Consider the following 8,568-nt stretch of genomic DNA (forward strand, 5'->3'; position numbering starts at 1 on the left):
ACACACACACACACACACACACACACACACACACACACACACATATATATATATATATATATATATATATATATCGAACCGTTAATTCCGGATAGGCGACATACACGCCTAGACAACTCGGATTAATGCGTATCCGCATCGATAACCGCGGAACAAATGGATTCTGTGAACTCGTCGGCTGGGAGATGAATCTCGCTGATCATTTTCAGCGAAGGGATCTATCCTCCCTCACCTGAAACGTTCGCGAAGGGGTTCCATTTGGCCGTTCGTGCCGAGAACACCGAGATCTAACGATGACTCACGTGGGAACGTCGCGATCACGTTTTATGTCGCGCGAATGAGAGAGCCACGTCTGGGAGGACCGAGTTCGCTCTTGTCACTTGCAGCGTGCAAGAGAACTTGTGATCGGCTTTACAGCTTCTAAAATTGCGAACGGCGAGATTCCATCCCGTTCCGTCGTGCCGGCGACGTTATTTTCAGCCCGAAAGTACGTTTTGCGCTCGTCATCTTCGTTCGTCGAGCCTCTCGGTTTCTCTCGGAGAAAATAATCGTATATTGCGCAAAGATTGAAATGCTGAAGTTTCCGATTCGTATGGATATGTCACAGTAAAAGCCTAATTAGTAATTATACACACTTATTAGTCTAGATATGCATTTATATAAAATTTAGGAAAAGTGTCGATTATAAATAAGAATATCTGTTATTCCTAATAAATATGTTCATTTATTGAATTTTATATATTTGCTACAATACATTAGTCAAAGCATACTGCGAATTATCTATCACAATAATAATATATATTTCAGTAAATTTGGAATCATCTTCTTTTGTAACGTTTGTGCAATTTTTATGAAATTTGATCTATGAAGTAATTTGATAATGCTTTATTTGAATCTGAGATAAAAAATAAAAGATCCAAAGATAGATTCAATATGATGCACAAAATTATAAAAAATTATTTTAATTATCACTTAATTTTAGAAAATTTTTAATAGTAAAGTATTATATAATAAAGTATAACATTGATATAATTTTCTTTTATTTAAAACTCATCTGTATTACTTAAATAGTTTATTGATTTTCAAATTAATTTTCAAACTTTTGAATCCTATGACACTAGCTCCTCTTTCATGGAAGTCATAAAAGGCATGTAAATTGCATTTATTAGTTTTAGTTAATGCGCATACGTAGCCTATTTTTACTGCATAATCTTTTTTGACTATTGATTATCAAGATAAGGTCTTGGTCCATTTTAGCATTTTAAAGCGATTTTATTATTTCAATTCATTCAAATTCTCTTTATTTACAAATGGCATGCAAAAAATCAACGTACCATTTATCGCTTATGACGTCACGATTCAGTATGGCTGAAGTGATTACTCAGGAGCTTTAAATTAAACGAACAGGCATGACATATTATTAATACAATGAGAAAAATTTCTGATTGGAAATGAACAAAGATTTTGATCATATCAATCAGAATTCTAGTTATCTCAACTAAATGAATTTAATTAGAAAATTCTGATGTATTTTCAATCAGAATTTCAATTAATGCAACCAGGCTCTTTTTTCCAGTGTAAGTTATGTGATTGGCGTGTACATCTGCTAATAATTGAAGTGTTCATTTAAATTTGGTGCATTTTGTTTTCGTACTTTTACTAAATCAGGTGTGAAAATAAATGTATACATTTATTTATAAAAGTTTACTTTCATTGCTTGTGAATACATTCACTTATTAAGTTAGTATATATTATATGTGCATACATTTTAACTAGTAATATATACATTTACTAAATTAACATTTTTATTGTGACAGATAGATGATAATTTTCACGATGAAAATGCGATTCGAATTTGATCGACGCGATCCGATTTTAGTAGCTAAACTTGTTTGGAAGAATAATTATGAAAAAAAAGAAAGAACTGGTTTTTCCAGTCAAACTTGATATCTTTTTCATTAAAACTTGTATCTGCTATTGATATTAAAAATTGATATTAAAAGTTTATAAATATAACTTTACAATTGAAGAGAAATTCCTTTCCTTCAAAATAATCGATCGCTGAAATTTGGATTGCGATTGGAAAATTGAATTTTTGAATATAAACTTCTCATGTATTTATACATATATTGCTCTCTTACTTTAAAAGTGATACAACTGAAAAAACTAAGTATTCTATAGAAAGAGAAAAACTGGTTTTTAATTGGACAAAAACCTAATCAAATAATATCAACAAAAAAAATATATTCTTTATATATGATCGAATATCATTTTTGTCATTTTTTTTCTTATAAAATCTTGGAAAATCATCTTTTTGATAACTTGATAAATTTTTTTTTAAATCGCTCTTTTCGAGTTATGACAATTTTGACGATTTTTTAAAATGAAGTTAAATTTTGATTAAAATGGATAATTATTATTTATTTGGCTTTTCATTCGTGGTACACTCAAAGATTATATTCGGTAAATTGTGTCACTTTTGAAAGTAATATATACTTTTTAAAGAATCAATGGAATAATGAATAATATATTATTATTCAAATATATTCAGTGTATAGTTTTATAAAAAAATAACATATTGCTACACAATAATATTCGAATTGCTATGTCATTAAATTGTAAGAGAGCATTTCATCAATAACTTCGAGCTAAATATCGATGTACAACCTACATAGCCGAATTGAACTGCAATGTAAAATAAATATTTGCGTTTGACATTCCTCGAGCGCTCTCCAATGCGAAACATTTGAAACAAGGATTATCTGTTGCAATATTCGTTTATATGCAATTATTCGTGATCTTTTCATCTATATATTTCCTTCTTATAGCATATGTTTTTGATAAGTATAAAAAAACGTGTGCTTTGAAATTAAAAAAATATATCTAATAAACCAATATGTAATATTTTTCAATAACAATTTCGAAAAAACAATTTAATTGCCAATAATATAGAAAGAGTTGTAAAACTCTTTCAGAAGTTTCAGGGATATAGCTTTATCCATAATATAAAACATCCCAAAAAATTGACGTAAACATTCTATAAATTATAAATATAAAAAAAATAAGTTAAAAACAATTTTAATGAAAAATAGTATTTATTTTTATAACAATTTTATTATTTTATTACTTTTTCTTTGACTCTTATTACCGCCAGTAACTCTTTTGAGAGAATAAATTGAGGATGTTTTATAATTATGGCCAAGGGGGTATATTAAGCTTTTCTGTAACAAACAAAAACTCGATAGAATAAATGGGAAAGAAATTATTTACGACAAAAGTCATACTTTGCTACTAAAGAAAACTTGCATTGCTGTAAAATTTCACCGCCTTGACGCACTGCAATTAAAAACGTATAAATACACTTCACATCGTTCTCATACTATTAAAACAATAAACCGACAATTCGTCCAAAACGATTTTTCCATTTCGATGCCGAAACTACTGTGCATTTGCAAACGAAGAGTAGAGTTCAAAGAACTTGCACATCAAAAACCTCAAGCGTCTCCCTGACAATGCAATAAAGTTATTGCGCAAACACATACACAACAAATAATTTTTAGACTACAATTACAATATTATGAAAATTTCAATCTCCGAAATATCACTTTAATTTTTATTTAATAATAAAATTTAATTAATAAAAAAACTGACGAATTAAATTTCTAAAAAACAAATGTTTTCAGACATCCGATTTAAATATATCAATTTAGATTAACTTTAATCTCGGTTTAACTTACTTTCTTATCTTTTGTTTTGGATTTTAAGAATTTGAAAAAAATAAAGAGTAAATTAAATTGAGATTAAAGTTTATTTACATTCCAAGATAGAAGTGGACATTAGAAACCCATTCCTCTAACATCTATATTTAACAATTGTGTTTATCTTCCGTGTTTTAGAAATGAAGGTTCAATCCAGCTGTGCTTAAAGTTAATGTAAACAAAAACAATAACAATGTTAAGGAACAACTCGCTGAATCAAATGCATAGAATATTTACAGTGTCACAGATTGACGAGATCGTTGATGTTTGCCATCTACTTTCGCACGAGCGGCTGGCTCGCCTCAAGAACTCGAATCGTGGAATCCTGGCAGCAGTCTATTTACGAGGACACGCCGCGAATCCCGAGTGGCGTTAATCGCGTGACGTTTGACGGGCTCACCGTCGCGGAATCGCGGTGTAATCGGCGCCGACGGCGCGAACACATGACGGCGACAGGTGCACGCTGAACGGGACGCCGGTGGAAGCGTCACGGGGTCAACGGGCACGCGAGATGGGTGCAACAACTGTCATCCGGTGGCCGGCCATGTTGTAGATCGGAGGGGTTGCTCGTTCTAGGAGTGCGAGTCCTTCCCTTATTTGGTAAAACGGCGGCGGCAGCGGCGGCGGCGGCACGCTCGCGCGCGCGGAAAATCGATGGGGGTTGCTTCACAGCGAGGGTAGCGAGATGGCGCTTGAACGAGAGGGGGTTGCCAAACGAGTACCAAAATATTGGTCGTGTAAATTTAGAAGCGGCAAAACAAAAGGTAGCTCGAGACAATGATTTATCGAACGTAGAAGAAAACAATTTGGTAGATGCACGAGAAGATCGAATCGATAATAAGAAAACTACGAAGAAATCACGATCCGAAATATTACGGAAGGGACTGTAAATCATTTCGATATCAATATCAAGATATATTTCTGAGGCTTCTTCCTATGAATCTGTCACGATAAATTGCAGAACTTATATGGCCACTTTACTTTAACTGTTGAGCAAAAGATCGCGCTTAGAATTTTCGTTTAAACTTTCATAAAGGAATAATTTTTCAAATTAGAAACGAATATGCAATTTGATATTAAAGTAGAAATTTGATTAGAATTTTATATATATATATATATATATATATATATGTAGAGACGTTAAAAAGAAAAAAGTTTTTTCTAATTAAAAATGATTTCATGATTTATTCATATTAAAAAATGATACAATTTACATTTAACTTTAATAAATTAAAACTGAATATTTTTTTCTTCTTCTGAAAATACTGGAGATGACGCACACAACTCCTGCGGCGCTTTTGTGCCACTAGTCCTCAAACTAATATCTTAGTTTCAATATTTATTCAAACTATGTATTGAGTTCATTTAACATTGCAAACAAAAAAAGTCACATTTAGACACGCCTATATCTATTTAAGATACTCTGTACAGCGATCGATGTACTTTCACGTAATGAAGTCTCTGATACGAGAGGAATAGTAGTGCACAATCAACTGCGAATAATAGAATACACAATGGAACGTTATGAAAGCTGGGACCAAGTTTTGTGCACATTATTGATTCTACGATGTGCTCGATAGATTGATTCGCCATCCGAGAAAGAATTGATACCCCCCCCCCCTCCGCGAAACTATTATCCCAGATAATAATAAGATTGGTACACGTGCGGGAGATGGATATAAATGCAGAGTGGTCGATGCCACGTGCCTTGCACTGTTACTATCGGCACCAATACTACTTACTCATTTCACGGACCAACGGGATGACGTCGACGTCACGTAAGGGTGACCGACGTCGCTCGGGGTGGATCGAGTCACCCGGGGGAAAGCTAATCGAATTAGCATTCGCATCGCTCGGCATCGTTCTAGCTCGCACCAATGCCTTTGTAGGTCAACGCTCGTCGTATAAACAGACGTCTCTAAATGTGACCGACTTCGATTTTTCATGCAGCATGGAAATGTCGCGGTAGCGATCTCCCGCAGAGAGCCGGTGCCCTATGACCATTAACTTTTCCACTATAATTAATTGACGTTCGATTCCATTTCTCACGCAACAAGGATCGAAGATTATAAAAAATACTTTATTATTAAATAGAATTTTCAAGCGTTTCTGCATCAATGAGAGAGAAACTACTAAAAAGAGGAATTTCTATGGAAAAATAAATGATAATGTCTCGTGATTTGATATGATTTGTTACATATAAATGTTATCTGCGTCTTATTCCGTATGTCTTATTCCTTAAGTTTAATAGTTTTTTAAAAAGTGGATTGAACCATATATTTGTATTAAAATTTTTAATAAAGAATTTCAATGATAAATGATAATATTTAGTGTTATTAGCAGCATTAAAAATATAGAATGCATTATTCAAGTACTAAAAATCTACACTTCATGTAACATATATTATAAATTTTTAGTACTTTGAATAACAAAACGCAGCCATATCCTTATAAATATATTTTTGAATTTATATAAAGAAGCAAATATAGACTAGCATTTTATTTTTTTGTTCTTCATTCGAGATTCTCATGAAAAATTAATAGTATTTAATTATTCTTTTCTTTCCTATATATATTTGAACATTGATTCCTAAAATGTCTTTAACTAGAAATAATTAAAACTAAATCTTGATTCCTTTTATACAAAAGTAAATCATTCCAGAAAATTTATCTTGTATGAATATTACATTATTCTTGAATGTTTTATAAGTAAAAAGTTTCAGTCTATGAACAGGATCATGAAAGAGAAGCTATTCTTTTTTTATTTGACAGTGAGTACACGTCAGCTGTTTTTATATTTTTTGTTTGAATATCATCTGCATGACATTCAACTAATTCGTTTTTTTATTTAAAAATATAATAATGCATATTAAAAGATTAACAGTCTAAATATATTATTTTATTATATTAATTATTAATTATTAACATATTACTGCATGTACATATATATCTCTTTATGTCTTTTGAATTAAATATTTTGAAATACATATTCGGTAGGCTTTTTCAATTGATTAAAATAAAGTGCATCAAACTCTTTTATTATGTATAGCCAGTCGTACATATTTACGGTGACGTACATATTACGGTGTTCGCAATTGCAATGGTCGACTTAAATGCTGTTGCGGGGAGATTTTTGCACCTCTTTCAATACCACGATTGGATAATCGTCGGAAATTGTGGGCGAGGATAATTGACGCCTATTAAAGGCCTTTTTGTGCATCAATTCTAGCAAATCAATTGAGATCTCCCCATCGTTATACACAACTCTCCGGCTTGACATCACCTCTTGCGCATCTATATGATGCGACACAATAATTTCACGAACTGTAAACCTCTTATTTTTAACAAGAGCCGTTCCGCAATAATTTGATTTCTTTAATTTTAAATAATATCAAGTACAATTTTTATTACAGATAAATGAAATTCATTGTTGAAATGAGACTTTTTATCAGTGCAAAAATTATTGTTTTATATTAAAATAGAATGTTTTTTTTATTACAAAAATAATGTCCTGAAAAATATCTAATTTTAAAATCATTAATGCATGCAAAGAATATACCAAATTCGTTACACGCGTTTTTACAAGAAAATAAATTTCTGTCAAAATAAATATAAAAGAGAAGGAAGTCTTTTTTTACATAAATACATCAAAACGTCGCGTTATGTACGATATAAATGTCATCAGGCATAGCTTCACAAAAACTATCCTTAGTGACTTGTCTTCAATATGTAGTATGACAGAGAAAAAAAGATCTGGCCGTATTTCTTTAAAGAGGATATACCAAGATTATTTTTTCTTTTGAAGATATTCACATATTTCATCTTTATCATGTTAATGAATGATCGCAATAATTAAAATTTCGATATTAATTATGGTATACTAAGAAAGTTATATCACTTCATCAGTGTTGGTTGAATTTGTTTATAAATATGAGGTATAATTTGCCTTTTAATATTCAGTAGTTCTACGCAAAGTTATCGAAACAATTTCAATAATTAGTTATTCTTCATCCTTGGAAAAAATGTTCGGCAAAACTTTTTACATAATATTTGTACATAGTAAAAGCATCTGTATTTTTGTTAAAATTTTTGTTGAATTTTTAACATATCATCCGAGTGTTAATTTAATATAATGTGATTGTGTTATTTCAGTATTTCGTATTAAATGGATATTCAGCATTTCTTAGACCCAGTTCCACAACTGATTAACTCTTAATCTAGGTTCAACTTATTTCTAACTATATAATGTAAATACAAACAAAAAAGATCTTCTATTGCTTCAATTATAAAGAATAAAATTTATTGAAACAAATGGCTTAACGTGCAGCAAATCGATGCTTTTATATGATATACTCATTTTGTTTTCAAAATGTAGAACTCAGCGAATTTATGTCGATCATCCTTTTATTAAATAATCACGAATTAAAATATCTTAATTTCCATTTCTCTCTGACTAGACAAAATGACTAGGCGCAATTGTCCTCGTATCATTCCAGTCACGATGTCGCCAGACAAGGACTGATGCGGTCCTGACAAGCCGAACACCGGCACGCATTAGTGCGCGTACTTAATATGGTAAACGTGCACGCGGCTAAAATGTCATCGAGGCACGCAAGAGACAGTGCGTGTCTCCATGAGGACACAACGTGCTCTTTAAATCATATATATATATATATATATATATATATATATATATATACACACACACCGACGCGACGACGACGTAACGTAAGTAAGTAAGTATTACGTTACGTTACGTTACGTACGTACACGTACGTACGTACCGTACCTACCGTACCGTACCCGTACCC

The sequence above is a fragment of the Atta cephalotes genome, assembly GCF_000143395.1.
Source record: "Atta cephalotes unplaced genomic scaffold scaffold00009, whole genome shotgun sequence".
NCBI lineage: Eukaryota > Metazoa > Arthropoda > Insecta > Hymenoptera > Formicidae > Atta > Atta cephalotes.